This window comes from Triturus cristatus, chromosome 6 (genome assembly GCF_964204655.1).
Source record: "Triturus cristatus chromosome 6, aTriCri1.1, whole genome shotgun sequence".
NCBI classification, from domain to species: domain Eukaryota; kingdom Metazoa; phylum Chordata; class Amphibia; order Caudata; family Salamandridae; genus Triturus; species Triturus cristatus.
In genome coordinates, this window is record NC_140589.1 from 495,493,675 (window position 1) to 495,510,730 (window position 17,056).

Below are 17,056 nucleotides of genomic sequence, written 5' to 3' on the forward strand. Positions count from 1 at the left end.
CGTATAAATCGGAAACCTCAGATATCCCCTCAGGTCCAGTCTGATTGGCAATGGCTGCAGTCAGCTTTGCTGTGTGCGCTCATTGTCCTTTCACACGCCACTGTTTTAGATAGGTGGAGCAACCTGGATATTCTCGGCCGATGTTACAATAGGTGATTAACCCATCATTTTTATTATCATTAAGCTTTATTTGTTAAGATTCAGAATCGTGTAAATCATATTGATTTTATCTTAAAGAATCCATAAACAATTTCAGATTTGTAAATTTTCTTCATGAATCATAATTAACCAATTTAACCTTAAAATCTGACAAGTTGAGAGATCTATAGAAAATCCCCTAATGAGATATTATAATGATTCTGTAGCTGATTTTGAGATACGAAATCACATAATAACAACTGGATGATCTCCAAGAAATGAAACAAAATCTAAAGATGCTTTCCTACTCCTGAACCTTCCCAAGCAACACCCACAGCAGCAATTGCATTAAAAAAAAAAACAACCAGAAGCTTAGGAGCTTTTCCATTTGTAAATACTTCATCCAATAAGTCAACAGTGTCCACTATTTGTCCCTGATTTGTACCTCCTTTTAAGATGAGTGGAGCGGTATATCTGGGTGGGATACTGCTCTACACAATTATAAATCGTCCTGTGATACCACATTGAGATTTCCTGGATGTAGGACATCAGACCTATTTGTAGAGCCTAGAACATCCAGCCAGTGAAATCTGTTTGAGACATGGCTGCCAATACAACCCAGCCCATTTCCTGACCCCTTTCCAACCCTCTGCTGTATGTATGTATTTATGTTTATGGTATTTCTAAAGTGCAAACCTAGGCAAAAGGCAGCAGTGCACAACACATGATCAAAGAAAGGCTTAAATTCAATGAGTAATAGGAGAGGGGACTGGGTTGTAGATGTTTAACACATTGTGATATGGTATTCTATAAAGAGGTGAGTCTTTAAGTATTTCCTAAAATAGAGCAGCATTGCGAAGGTCTTCACTGGAATGTTATTCTAGATCCTGGATGCACAGATGGAAATGGCCTGCTGTCTTCTTTTTTCTGTTTCACACTTCTGCTTCTGCAGAGGTGATGATTCTGTCTGCAAGATTAAGAGGGTGCTGGATGTGATGGCTCTGTAAAGGATGCATCTGGTTTTGAAGATGGCGAGGGCAGGCAAGGGGAGTCAATGGACCTTCATCAAGATGAGGGTGATATGGTCATAGTTTCTTGGATCCTGGATGAGATGTGCTATGGCATGTAGGAATCCCATAAGGGTGCTATTATGGAGTTTGAGAGGCCATGGAGTAAGGCATTCCCACCAACCAAGTGCAAAATAAAGAGGGCTTAAACAGCAAAAGTTGCTTTCTGGAAGAAATGGTTTGACATTATTGAGAAGAGATAGCAGTCAGCAGACTGCCTTTGTTTTTTGCCAATATGTTCCTTTAGGGTGACATTGGTGTCCAGGGTGAATCCAAGTGACTTGGCATTTGGTGAAAGTTGGGGTTTGAAGTCATCACTGTTTATGTCATAGAGCCTGGTTTGTGATGTACATTGTTTGTTGTTCTTGGCTAATAACAGGAATTATTTATTCGTTAGGTAGATACTGGACTTTCAGGTCTGGATTATGTGAGAGCAGTGTTAGAGACGTTGGATGTCTGAAGCAGAGTAGACATTCAAGTAGCTTTTTTTTTTAAGAACAGATTTTATTAAGCTATTGCATTACAGTTGCTGAGCCCTGACCTCCAGGTACGTCAGCCAGGCGGGTGTATCACAATAACAACATCACAATCCGTTTTGTTTTACTGTTAAACTAAAAACATGCTACTCCTACTTTCAAACCTATACTATCCCCCCCACCCTCCTCTCCCCCTCCTAACCCCCTGCCCCCTCCTCCCGGTTCCCGCCCCCCCCATCGCATGGTCACTGTTTCGGTCCCCCTTCCTATCGCTCGGCCCCCATCCGTAACGTGGTGTGTTCCTGGCCTGCCCTGTCTCCTCATAATTCCAGCACTGGGTCCTGGTCCACTGGCGGCTCAAACCAAATGCCTCTGAAGTCTGCCCACCGCTTCCAGATTTTAAAATGTTTACGCGGGCATCCCCGAGCCACGAAGATCGGTTGCTCCATGCCCATGCAAAAATCAAGTCCCCTTTTCCAGGCTAGCACCGAAGGGGGCCGCGGGTCCTTCCAGGCCTGAGCAATGTCCCTCTTGGCCAGGGTAAGACCCAGTAGCATCAAATGTCGCTTATAGACATTACCCCCAATTCCCTCCATGACGTGCAGGAGTCCCAACCTCGGCGTGCGAGGGAGCTCCCACCTCAGGACTTCCGACAGGCTATCCCACACCCCCTTCCAGAAGCGAGATAAGGACCCACAGCTCCACACCGTGTGTATAAGTGTCCCCACTTCCGATCCACATCGAAGACAATCTGGGGAGGCGATCAAACCCGCCCGCCACAGCCGCTGTCTAGTATAGTATATGCGGTGCAGGTACTTAAATTGAATGAGACGCAGCCGCATCGCTATGGCCGCCTTCCTAGGGGCCGCTAACGCTTCCCTCCAGTCATCCTCATCTAGGTCTCCCACATCCCTTACCCACGCATCCCGTAATTTCTGTAGCGAGGGGGAGCAATGAATAACCAGCGACTGGTAAATGCGTGATATTTTTTTGGTTTCCAGTCGCCCATGAACACTTTCGCCTCCAAGGGGCTGAACTCCGGCACGGACTCCAGACCCTCCAAATACGGGGCGATGGCGTGACGAAATTGCAGGTATCGGAAAAACTGGGTTCGTGGCATGTCATATTCCCGGCTTGATTCCTGGAACGATTTTAGTGTAACTCCCGACAGTACGTCGCCCAGCGTTGATATTCCAATTTTATCCCAACCCGTGAATCGCCGCAGAGCCGCCAGCTCCGGCAAGCGTCCATTGCCCCAGAGGGGAGTCTCCCCAGTTAGGGTATTCCACCATCCCATACGACGCAGGGCCTGCCTCCAAATCCGGAAGACCGTCTGTGTCCCGGGGGGAAGCTCCCCTCGTATCGGCGCCGCGTGGAGTATCGTATGTAGCGAGTGGGGTTCCATGAGACAGCGCTCCCGGGCATAGGCCGGGTCCCTTCTGTCCCCATACCACCACTCGTTAAGGACCAGAAGGTGAGAGGCCTGATAATAGGATAGTATATCCGAGGTCGCCAAACCGCCGCAGTAGATGGATAAGAAACATGTACGGAGCGCCACCCGGATTGTACCGTCGGCCCAAAGGAACCGACCCAATACTGAGTCAACCTGCCGAAACCATACGGGTGGAATTGGATAGGGGTGATTCTGCAGTTGGTACAGCAGTCTGGGTAGAGCCACCATCTTAAAGATGGCGGACCTGCCAAATATTGTCAGCGGTATACGAGTCCACGTCTGGACATCCGCCTTGACTCGTCTCCAGACCAGCATCACATTCCGTTCCCACGACAGCTCTGGCGCAATCGACAGGAATACTCCCAGATATTTAATCCCGTCTACCGCTATCTGCAGATCAGACGCCCAGGCTCCAGGCACCCCGCGCCCCCCCAACACCCACAGCGTAGACTTGCGTGGGTTTAGATACAGCCCAGAGGTTTCCCTGAAAATTTGCAAGATCCGCATGAGGCGCGGTCCAGACCGATTAAGATCTGTGATAAAAAACAGCACGTCGTCTGCGTACAGTGCAATTCTATCCGACGGTCCCCCAGGCCATTCGAATCCCCGTAGCTGTGCGTCCACACGCACCCATGCGGCAAGGGGCTCCATGGCCAGCGCAAACAGATACGGTGATAGGGGGCAGCCCTGTCTAGTGCCCCGCTCGATCGCAAACCGGTAAGAGACAGCCCCGGCCACCCGCACTGAGGCTGTCAGGTCTGTATATAAGATGCAAACATAGGCCAGAAAGTGAGGACCCAAATTAAGGCGGGGCAGCAACGCAAATAAGTAGACCCAGCTCAGGGAGTCGAACGCCCTATCCATATCGGCCAAGAGGAGAGCCGCTGACTCTCCCACTTTCTCGGCCGCCGCCATCGCCACATGTGCCCGGCGAATGTTATGTCGGGTGGCCCTGCCGGGCATGAATCCGGCCTGATCTGGGTGAATGAGATCTGTTACATGGGACAGCAGCCGGTTGGCCAAAGCCTTCGCCAGGACTTTGGCCTCCACATTGAGCAACGATATCGGGCGATATGAGGCGTGCTGTTCTGGCGGCCGCCCAGGCTTATGAAAGACCACCACCTCCGCATGTCGCCAGTCTGGAGGGAGAATTCCTGTCTCTCTAGCCTCCTCTACAACCGCCTTGTAGTGGTCTCCAAGCTGCAAGTGGTACCTCTTGTAGAATTCGCTAGGGAAGCCATTTGGACCAGGGGCGCGCCCCGTATTCAACTCACCCAGCGCCATGCCCAGCTCCTCCGCTGTCAGGGGGAGCTCTAGCCGTTCCCGTGTCTCGTCCGACACTGCCCGAGGTGGGAAGTCCGCCAGGAATTTATCTACCACATCCGCCGACAGGCAGTCATGGGGGCATACAGTTCCGCGTAGTATGTAGCGAAGCCCTTTGCTAGTATCGCCTGTTCCGTAACCGGGGTCCCCGTCGCGTCTAATATCCCCGGCAGCGCCTGAGGATGTAATATACCTTGGCATAGCCGATGCAGCATTGCGCTCGACTTATCCCCCCACTGATAAATCCTGCTCCGCGTTGCGAGCCAGATCTGTTTCGCCTCCTCCATCTGAAGGGAGGCATAGGCCTGCTGCACTAGTAGTAGTCGTTCCACCTCCGGGGTCCCCTCGTCCTCCCCACCCCTGCACTCTAATTCCTCAATCTCTGCCGCCGCCCTTACCATGGTCTCCCTACGCTTTCTTCGGGCAGTCGCGCACCAAGCTATATCCACGCCCCGCAGTGTAGGTTTCATAGCTTCCCACAGCGTCGCGGCATCGGTTACCGACCCCACATTGTTTGTCAGAAAATTCGCGACGGCCTCCCCCATGTGTTTTTGATAATCTGGCTGTTGTAGGTGCCACGTGGACATACGCGATCGCAGCGGCTGCCGCCTCCCATCTAGACTGACAGTAACCGTGACGGGGGAGTTATCCGACAGGCCCCTCTGTAGGATGTCCGCCGCCTGCACTCTATGCGACATCCCACTTGGGACAAAGAGATAATCCAGGCGAGAGAATGAATGGTGGACAGCCGAGAGGTATGTGTATTCTCGCATATTCCCATGGAGGTAGCGCCACGTATCCACCCAGCCCATACCCCGTACCATGTCATGCAGTTTAGTAGAGGATGTCCCCTCCGATGTGCCCCTAGGGCGAGACCTGTCCTGCCCGCAATTCATCACGTCATTCCAGTCCCCCCCAACAATCGCCAGCCCCTCAGGCACCTCTGCCCATACTCCAAACAATTTCTCCACGAAGGACCCCTGTAAGGGAGGCGGTGCATATACACTCCCCAGAATCAGTGCTCCCCCCCCAACGTCCCGCTAATGAACACATAGCGGCCCTGCTTGTCTATCCATTGTTTTGAATGAATGTAAGGGACCCTGCGGTGCACCAACACTGCCACTCCCCTTGAGCCCCTAGTAAAGCCCCCATGGAAGACTTGCCAATAGCCGTAGCGCTGTAGGCATAATACCTTTGTGCCCAGTAGGTGGGTCTCTTGTAGCATAAGGACATCGGCTCCCATTCTTTTAGCGAATCGCAGGACTGCGCCCCTTTTTATCTTGTCCAGGACCCCCCGCACATTCCAGCTGAACACTCGAAGGGATCTACTAGGTCCTGTCGACCTTTCTTCTGAGCCCGCCATCAGGGAACATCAAGTGTGTGTGTCGTCTCTGCGAGCCTTGGTGTGGCCCCTTCCATTTCTGTGTGCACTCCCCGTGAACCATGCGATGTCCCTCCCATCCCATCTAAATTTCCCCAACTCCCTAGTCGCTCCCCCTCTCCTCCCCCCCCCCACAACCCCCACCCTATACTTCCAAACCATTGAAGTACCTGTCGCGGTATTGCAGGTTTGATACTCCTAACGTGGAATTCAAGTAGCTTTTAATATAAATGGCATATATTGATCAGTCTTCTAATGCACATAGGAGCATGCAATGCTAATCCCCTGCCAGGCCACATCCCCTTTCCCTCAGCTATCCTAACTCTTCTCCCTCATCCTTGACCCTCTCTAACTTCCCACTCTCATTTATCACCTTCCTTAAGAGCAGGTTACCATTATTTCCCATGGAATTGGGAATTCTATGTGACATTTTGACCAGAAAATCCCCTGCCAGGCCACATTCCCTTTCCCTCAGCTATCCTAACTCTTCTCCCTCATCCTTCACCCTCTCTAACTTCCCACTCTCTTTATCACCTTGCTTAAGAGCAGGTTAGCCTTATTTACCATAGAATTTGGAATTCTATGTGGCATTTTGACCAGAAAACCCCAGTCCGCAGTTCTTTCAACACTCTGTGGAGACTACTATATAATTGCACTGTACTGGCAGAGTGTTACCACATGGTACCAGTGCTTATAGGAGTGAAGTTTTCACCTTGACTGTGCAATGCAGCCTGTAACAGAGGCGTTACTCTGCAAGTCTCCTTCTCTAGAGAAAGGTGCTCCAGCATCTTTTCACTCAAACATGTCACACTTGTATTGCCCATTGGTTTCTCCCATCACATCTTGCATATGGTGTGCCTAGTCCATTTAAGTGGACGCTGGAAGTAGAGCCAATAAACTGTGTGAACGTGTTGTGAATCCTGACTGAAATGTGGGCACCTCTACAATGCTTATACCTGAGCTCAGGCAAATTATATTTTAACTTTCGTATTTTATAATAGTTGAAATTAATATAGGTAAAAGTAATTTACATTTACTCTCGTTTGTCTTTCCAGGTTATCTATACAATGAAACATTTGTTTTTATAGCGTTTTTTATGGAATTTACAGAATATATGTAAATATACATTATGTATTCTGTAAATATATTCTGTAAATTCCATAAAAAACGGATTCAAAACTAATTTTTCATTGCATAGCTAACCTGGAAAGACAAACGAGAGTACATTTAAATTACTTTTACCTATATTAATTTCAACTATTATAAGATACGAAAGTTAAAATATAATTTGCCTGAGCTCAGTTAATAGGCATTGTAGAGGTGCCCATATTTCAGTCAGGGATCACAACACGTTCACAGAGTTTAATGGCTCTACATCTTACATTTTATATGCAGGACTATGTCCTGCAGCAGCAACTTTTAATGAAAAACATTCAATTGAAAACGACACAGTTTAGAAATACGTAAGGCAAATATGTTCTTCATCCCTACTTTTCATGTATGTTTTCTGTGTAATTTCAGGCAGCCAGTTGCTCTTATGCTCTTAAGGCAATTTAGAAATAAAAATGCATATCCTTTAAACAAAGTACATGTGATTGAGCCTGTTCATCACGCGACAGTAACTGCAGGGAGGTCTAAACATCAAATGTCCTGAATCCAGAACAAAAAAGATTGTGGGAACACAGGGTGTCCTGGCACTAGGCAAACATCACACAAGAAATATAACACACACAACCATCTCCTTGGCTAATATAAATCCTAGCACCAATCTGATTACAATCTGAGTATCCTTACACATAGTATCTGAGACTTCTTTCAAAGTCCACGTTTTGAATGATCAAGCCTTTCGCAATTTCCTCAGAAACCAGAATGCAAGGCCATGGCATCATGGAACAGCTTTGCATATTAAGCCTTAATCAAGGGTGCAGGCGTCATACAGTCATACTCTTCCTTGAGACCACCAAGAGCCCTCATTGTAGTCATAGCCCCTTTTTCCTTCCACAAGAAGAAACAACCTAGCTTCTCACCCTGTAAATCTTTCAAAATGAGTTGAGTGATCCATAGCTGGTTACTCCCTAACATGCTGTTGTCCCTGAAAATGACCAATAATAATTATTTCTGTCTCATCACGATTGATCTTCTCACCTCACAGGGTGCAGTATCCCTCCCAATATCCGAGAATTCTAGGAGAACCATCATTGTGTGATCTCAACATTTAGTCTTGTCAGCACAAAATAAAGCATGGATGTTGCTCCTCATTTTGGAGAACAAATTCTGGCCTTGCTTAATCTGTGTTCCTAATATAAAGCTATATCACATAAATACTTTATTTCGACATGCATGCCATAAAAGTTAACACTTCTTCAGTATCCAGGCAATAATAAAACACCAGGTATTTGGAATACAGGAATATGTGTCATGATTAAAATTCAAGAAACGCACAATCTAATAGATCTCCTATACAAGTAAAAATATTTAATAGATCTCATATACAAGTAAAAATGTCTATTTCTGCCACAGTCAGGGAACGTGTAATGTGGGGATATCCTTGCTCTGAATTGTAATCTATTACTGGTCCATGTCTACCATATCAAACAATGAACACAACTAGAAATGTAGTATGCATGCTCCCCTCCGATCGGCCCCAATGGTATTTTACACGAGTGTAGCACAACTTCCTTTCACCTACTGAGGCCCTTTGGCATTTGCAGAACCATATTAGTGTGTCAGACTCATTCTGCAAAATAAACCAGGAGCACTTTTACAACAATTTCCCAAATAAACTCAGCAGGGCTTTAAGTAGGCTGTTTCCTGGGACTCACAGCTTTACCCCAGCAGTACATCTTCGATATGACAATTGTGCATCTTTATTATATTTTTTCTTTTGTGAATTCTCAATATAAAGTCAGGATAAAGAGGATAACTCAACACAGGTGGAACATTTTGTGTTGTGATTTTCATCTCTCCCTGAAACTCCATTATTAATAATACCCTTTTATGAACAAAGATGAAGCAGAAATCTAACAGTTCTTGTGATCATTCACACACAATTCTCCAGGGCTCATTATCTCTTGGGTGGCAGGCGACGAGCACTGGAAGTTTTTAAGTACATTTCCACTGATGATCTCATGCTACTTACTTCAAACCTGGTTTTTGGAGGCATCCTCATCTTCTGAGAAAGGACCGCTGTTAGAATCATTTATCCGGGTACACGCGTCGGTCTATTCTGTTTCAGGAAAGACAGGTGTAGCTAACCATCACGTTATGTTCAATATTTAACATCTTAAAGCAGACACATTGCAAAGATCAAAACGCTGCTATACGGTACAACTCAGTGATGCGTCTATTTGATGTACTCCCAAGGTGAGCGCATCAAGGTGGAAAAGTAGAAAAACATTACGTCTGTGGAGACCCGTGAATAATTAGAGCTAATGACTGCCAGTGATGGTCACCACCACAACTCATTTTTGGGGACCACCACCTATTTTTCGGTCAGAGAAAGATAGTAAAACTGTTGCAAAGGGAAAAAGCAGGAACCTGCAGAGTGAGATCAACAGTCAGGGAGTGTCCGGTAGTGAATTAAAGAGGAATGGGGTGAATTTAGGACTACACAACCTTGGTATTCAGAGTGCTGACATTCAATTTCCCTGCCGTAAGCTTCTAAACAGATCCCTGGGCATCAACATTCATTTTTTTACAAGTTAAGCATTGAGACTATGAGCTGTTGAAGTTTACGTAGACATATATTTGAGCTAGTACTAATGTAAGCATTAAAACAAGTTAAAAGAAATACAAAGATAGTGACATATCAGAAGATAATCCTATTGCCTAGTCGTAAATGGATGCATTCATTCGTTCAATTGGAAATTTAGAGCCATCATAAAGGGATGCCACCACACGGCTTGTGTTGGAGGATCTATTATTGGTAGGGGTAAGTGTGCACCTATCACTAGCAATAAGGCCACCCACGCAATATAAGGTCCAGAGAGCGTCTCAATACATTAGCCCTTGACTGAACCCTTGGAAGCTGGCTGCAAACAGGGTATGTAAAGCATTTAAAAACATCAATACATTAAATATGTAAGACACAGCACACAATTAAAATCTCATACTGATTTATAAAAAATATGAAATATTTGCATCTTTAAAATGACTCCAAAATGACAAAAATCCATTATAGGGTACCGGAGAAATGAATTTTTTAAAGACTAACCACTTTCTAGTTGTTAAAAATATATAGCACCACCTTTGGACATCTGGTCATGCTTAACCCTGAAAAAGTCAAAGTTTGAGGCCAACCATGATGGAGCCCTGGTTAGATAAACTAAGCGGGAGGCTGTGGTCAAATTTCTACCTTCGGACTTAGAAACGTTTCTGGAGGACTTTCTCTCTGTGTCGTGCTGTCCCCTCCAGCAGGACGATTTTGATGCAACATCGTCGGAATGCTTTTCCACGAGGCCCAGTCAAATCCTGGAAGTCTGGAGCTCTGGATGTTTAAGTGGGACGAACCTGAAATCTAGGCCGGGTTGCGGTTGGAGGTAGTCCGTGTGACTCTCGACGTCAGGTCGATCGACTCATGGAGCTTTTTCAAAAAGGTGCTCCAAACTTCTGGAACTTCTCTCTGAAGTTCCTCTTGAGGGTTCAAAGTTTCCAAAGCACAAATCCAAAGGTCTAGACTCTCTGAGATGGTCCTCAGATGTTTAGAACTACAATTCTCATAAGGCAGCTAGCCAAATCCTAGAAGTCCACTGGATGCACTCTGGACTGGGTATTTTTTAGGGAGATGGTGCAGAAAAGCTCTGTTAACCTATTGGTTTCAGGCAGTCCACTCCTTAATTCTTTTTCAAGCAAGGAAAAGTCCTCAAGGCTGTAGTTCTAAGTGTACAACGCAACAGGAGCAGTTCTTTAGATTGCAATCCTTTGGGGTGCAGACTAGGGTTCCAGCAGGACAGTCCTTCTTCTGGTAGTTTCAGGTAGCAGATCCAAGTAGCTTTGCAGCTCTCATATATTTATTCAATGATCTGGGGCAACAAGCAGGGGGATACCCCTGTCCAATGAGGTGCAGGGTTCCACCCAAAAGTATGACGACTTCCTCTAAAGTGTGGCATACTCTTGTCCCACAAAGCTCTGCACTTTAAAATTCAAGATGGAGAATTCCTCTCCAGCAGAGTAAGATCTGACTAAACCAGCCTACCGGTGTGGCTCATTTCCTTTAACACTCCCCCTTCAGACCATCTGAAAATTAAATGACTGGGCCTGCCATCTAGCTGGGGGTGGAGGGGATACAGGAAGGTCTGGCATTCCTTGCTGTCCTGTTCTCTCTTTGAAGCCCATTTTAATTTATCCAGCCCTCTTTCTGACCTGTGCTCTGCAGTTGCAGAGCTCCCCCATCAGATAGCCTCTGCTACTGACAGTGCTCTTATCATCTCACCGAAGCAGCCTGGTTAAGCCTGTTAAGGCTGACCAAATCAGCAGAGAGTGCTTGAAGGCTGGATTTTGGCTCGCAGAAGAGAAAGCTCTACACCTTATTTTCTGTACTGGTTATGATAAATTCACCAGTGGAAAATTATTGGATTTATCATAAGAAATCTTTTTATCGTTTTAACTAAATTTTCAGCTCCTTCCTAGCAATATTTATACTTACATAAAACATTCTAAAGTTGGCCTATGGAGCAATAAATCTACTATGGGGAAAACTAAATCAGTGGTTTTTCCCTCACCAGGGCATAACAATCATATTTTATTATCCTCCTTCTCATAGTTACAGGGTATCCAACCCTGGGGCACATAGGGGAGACATTAGCGGTTACTTATATGTTAACAAAAGATAGATTACCACTTTGGAAATACCTTTAATTCCAAAGTCAGATTTGTATATAATTTACTTTAAAGGCAGTCTGCAAAGCAGGATTGCCTTTAAAAATGACAGCAGGCAACACAGAAGTGCACACTCCAGTGCAGGAAATAACTGGGCCTCAAACCCGCCCTATTATATAATAGGAACTTATAGGTAGATTGCATCCCCCTTGCCTTATTATAAACTGGGGACTTTCAGGGGTCTGTCCCTTATACCTAATTACCATATAACTTTTTCATCAAAGGCCTGGTTAGCAGAGGCCAGGGCACAGTCAGAGTTAATTACCACCAGTATCAGTCAAAAAATGGGGGTGAACAGGGCACAAAGGATAACTTTTTCACAGCCTAACATTAAGAAGTGTGGCACATCAATAAATACTAGAGTAGTGCAGCTTCTTTCACAAGGATGGCTTTTGGGTATAGTACTTTTCACAGCCCCTTAAAGGTGGGCATGCTACAATCATTTTATTTAGGGATATCCTTAAATACCGTGATACCTTTGGAATAAATTGAATAATTGGAATGTTTTTTCTCATCAGAGCCCATGTCTAATGTAGCCTCGGATGATGTGATTAACATTCAAGTTTTTTGAACTGTGGAGTACAGCATTTTTCCAGCATCTGCTCTTTTAAATGTTAGTAGCTTCAAGCGACAAAAATCCTGCCATATCATAACTGACATTTAAAGATTAAATCTAAATATCAGTGCTAAGTGAACTTGATTTTTAGCAGGATGTTCCTTTTCCAAACTTAGAAGCCAAGCCCATTTTGTTTAATTACATTTTTGCACAATAAAGTTTCCTAAATGATTGTAACTGAATTTAATGGAAAATATAATATTGGGTCAGTAGTTGCATTTGTGCTCTCTAAGTATGCTTACCAAGCCAATGAGAGGTGTGGCTAACTAGAAAGTAGGTTATGACTGTCTGTTAGGGGTTGGCACACTACAGAGGCTTGCTGCTCAGGCTGAAAACCCTCCTCCCAGGAATAAGTATTTGAAGGGAGAATAGGTGACGTGTTTCATCTTCAAAGAGGAAGGTGGTCTCATAGTCTTAATGGCGAGATTAGTGTTGATATAAAATGTTAATCGTTATTGAATGATGTTTGAATTAACAGTATAACAGCTCTCAGTTGGCATCTGTGTAGTGGAATACATTGCAAAGGACTCCAGGATAGTTCATATTTATTTGTGGTATTCTGCGGTGGAAAATAGATAGGCAGTTGTATTTTGTAGTACTCAAGGTTTCCTAAAATGATTAATTTTCATTCTCAAAGAAAGACTTTCTGCAGTCTATCATTGGCCACATAATTGATTTGACTACAGTTCGGGGTTTGTATTAAAGACATGTGAGTATGAAATTTCCAAAAGATTTTACAACACTGATGTGTAACTTGAAAGAGAAGCGAGGTTCAAAGTCAATGCTGAGTTTTTTTTCTTTCTTTCATGAGAGAAAATCTTTCTTAATGATTAGATGGTATGTGTGCAAAGAGCTAACATTGGGAAGCACTCTATGTGAACCTTAGCTATGAATAGTCCCTTAGTAATATTGAGGCAGAGAATATTCTGATTTGTCCAGTTCAGAATGGACGAAAGAATGAATGAAGTATGCTATTGCTAGTTGCATTTATTCAAGCAGTACTAATGTGAAGTGCTTGATCAATGCCCTTGTAAGAAATTGTGTTATTGGTTGAGAGGGGTGGAAGCCCCACTCAACCAACAATACAATCCTTGCCAGAGTTAACTAGAAAAGTCACTAAATTAACCTGTGCTTAACTCCCTGGGACCTTGGTACAAAAGCTGTCAGGGTAAACATAGAAGCAATGTGTAAAGTATTTATGCAGCACACAACCAGTAATAAAATGAAAGAACAACATAAGAACAACCCCAAACCAATAGAGAAAAACAGAGTCAATTTCAATAACTGAAATGATACCAGGATTTCAAAAATCCAAATAGTAGACCTGGAGAAATTCAAAGTTTTGTGTGAAAATAGCACTTAAAAGTGGTACGCAGCACTCACAGTTATATGGTCGCACTAGACCTGGGAAAGTAACAGGTTCAGGCTGATCGCGATAAAGCTCAGGTCAGACAGAGGTACCAGGTTAGTTCTGCTAAAGAGTTACCTAGACACAAACACCAGGTTAGTTCTGCTAAAGAGTTGCCTTCCTAACTCCAGTGTGAAGAGTTCCGTTCACGTTGGAGAAGACCACAAGGTTGAGACTTTTATATAGAAGAGCAGATCAACCATTGAGGATGGTTGTTGCTGTAGAGCAAAACTCTGGTCATTGCTGGCAGTCATTGCGGCTGTCGTTGCTGTAGCACAAAGTGTAGGTCTCACGTTGCCGATCATCCTGGACATTTGCTTTTGGTGCAAACAGCAGATTTCCCCTGAACTTCACGGTGGCAGTCGTCACAAGCGGCGGAATTTCAGCATGAAATGGCCTGTTTACTGTGACAACGATCCCTAACTTTAGGATTTTCACCTTTTCTTCTTGGAGGAGCTTCCACTCATACCAGCCGGGGGTCCAGAACCTGGGGTCATACCTCTTAGGGATCAGGACTCACTCTGGAACAGGCCAGCAGAAGAGCTGAGGCAGGTCCAGTTACAGCATGGCAGTTGCAGGAAGGCCTCTGAAAGTTGTCATGTCCCATTAGCTCACACAGGGGATCAGGCAAATTACTTTGGATACACGCTGTGTAACCTAGGTTCAAGCCAAACAGGTCCAATCTTCTTTCTTCATACTGGAAGGCAGTACTTCAAGCAACAGGGCAGTCCTCTTGCAGTTGGGCAGTCCTTCTTCCGAATCTTCCACAGGTCTAGGAGTGTTCTGAAGAGTGGTTCTGAAAGTAACTTTTATACTTGGTGCCAGCCTTTGTGTGGGGGACTTCCTTGTCCTAACCCCATAAGTGATTCTGATCATTTTTCCCCCTCTCCTTGTTCTGGCACCAACCTGCCTAAGGAGACAAGAGGAAGGCCAGGCCGTTGTTTGTGCTCTGGCCAAGGTTCTTTGAAATGCAATCAAGGCAGGGATCCGCTCCTTCCCAGCCAGCCTGCCTGGAAGCACCTCTTCCAGCTACACCCTGGTCCCATTGTTCACTCTCTGGACCCAATACACATTCTTGATGGGGGAAGCATTGACAGACCCAGGCAGCTGGAATTTCCTAGAAAGGCCACCAAAACATTGGGCAGGAGAATGACAATGTTCTAAAGATGCCATTTTCAAAATTATAATCTAAAATCTGTCAGTCACATTAAAGAGGATTTTCAGTTTCCATTCACAAGAGTGAAAACATAATTTCTCTATCTGCTCCCATTCTGAAATTAGTCCTGAATAAATGCAAAAAGGTAACCCAGTGTTAGCCTATGGTAGAGTTAGGCCTTACAGCATTGAAAAACGCCTTTATGGATCTTCTCTGCCCTTAAATGCAATACTTAAATGCACAAGTCCTACTTTTCAATATCACATACTCTGTCCTATGAGTTTTTATGGCCCACATTAGGGGTGCCATAAATATTAAAAAGGAAGGGTTAGACCTGGCAAATGGTTTATTTTGCCAGTTCGAAATGGCAACTTAAACTTCAGTCTGCAGTGGCAGACTTGAGACATGTTTTAAAACTCTACTTTAGCAGGTGGCACAATGAGTGCTGCAGCCAACTAGAAGCATTTAATTTACAGGTTGGGCGTACATGTAGTAGCATTTACTAGGAACTTACAAGTAAATAAAAGGTACAAATCAGAGATAGGTCAATTTTACCATGTTTTAGGTAGCGAGCACGAGCATGTACCACTGATAAGCAGGGTGAAAAGTGAACATAGGAATAAATGCCAACAAAACAATTTCAGCAAAGGAAGTCAGTGGAAGGTAAAAATCTAAGGTGACCCTGCATAAAGGGCTGGGTCCAACACTCCTGGATGTGGAAGTTGATTTTGGAGGCATAATGGAGCTCTGCAGAAGCAGCCAGTTATGAGTGCTGAGACACGCCAGAGGAGGATTTGGCTGGATAAACCGAGAAGGAAAAAGCTAAACCGTTTAGGCACAAGAAGAGTAACACTGTACATTGTATCTAATGGCAGCAGACATTGAATTAGAATTTTAGAACCCAAGATGCAAAATAATTTAGAAAGATTGAGGTCATCAAGAAGGCACAGCCTTCTAAGTCTATATGTATATAGGAGGTCATTCACCATTGCTACCAAGGGAGTTTCTGCACCATAGGAGGGTCAAAAGAACGAAAGAAAGGAAGGTGGTGCAGAAATGTTCTCAAAGAACGCCAGTAGGTGAAAGCATTATTCTCATGGGCTAATATTGTGTGTCAAGTTTGAGCCAGCTTTGAAGGGAGCCCCTAGGATGTTATGTTATGGTATGTTATGTTTTGTTTTGTTATGCTATGTTATGTTATGTTAAAAAAACTTAATATAGTGCAGACCAATCAAACCCAGAGGTGTAGGTTGTCGCTTATCTGACACAAAATGAACATAAGAGCATTGAGGGAGGCTTTATATTTGGATCTAAGGTGTCTAGTATGACAATAGGAGCTAAGATTCCTTTGAAGATAAATGAGGCATTTACCAGGCAGCTACTTATGCGTGAGGCAACAGGGTTTAAATAAGTAGCGTTACCTGACCGGCCGCCAGTCCAAGGCTCTAAGAGTACAAGCAGATGGAGTGCCAGAAGGGAGATTGCGTCCAGGACGTGCTGCTGTGCTCTGCACCACCTGTACCTTGGACAGCAGTGCTTCATTAGCCGCAACCTGCAGGGCATTCCCTTAGTCAATACGGCTCATAATCTAGGCTTGAACAAGAATTTTGTCAAACACTTTGAAGAGAGAGCTATGGTAGTCATTCAAAACAGAATTATTGTCCCTGCTGTGTGTAGTATCCGGTGGCTGAAAAACACCACTGGAACATGCAGCCACTGGGAAAACCTAGGTTGCATAGTTAAGTGATAAAAAGAACACAATTCTGTTTGATAAATTAGGATAAGAAGCAGCGAGCACGAAAGCAATGACAGTTCATTTAGAGGATAGTGTTGCAAGTTTTCTGAAATGTAATAGGTTAATCATGGGAGTAGGTGGTGAGGAGGAAGCTTAGAGAGTTGAAGAGCTGCAGGGGAATTTAATATTTTTGATTTTGGATAGGAAAAAGTGCTGAGTTTCAATGCACCATTCTATAGAAGGATAACATGGGAGTTGAGGCAAGTTAGAACTGTGAAAAATAAGCCATCTTTGAAAAGGCATGTCGACATTTGTAGTAATTTTCTTTAGCATGTCCGATCAATGCATTAGTTAAAAGCATGAGAGGTATTTGAAGCACAATGTACCAAAGAACAGATGGGCATCTTCGAAGAATCTGTTTATATT

At 44.5% G+C, this 17,056-nt stretch overlaps 1 protein-coding gene across 4 annotated transcripts in view; it reads left to right on the forward strand.

Annotated features, from left to right (window-relative positions):
• The window catches only part of ADGRB3 (adhesion G protein-coupled receptor B3), a 1,641,523-nt gene that overhangs the window by 468,647 nt on the left and 1,155,820 nt on the right, over window positions 1–17,056 (forward strand). The window lies entirely within an intron of this gene.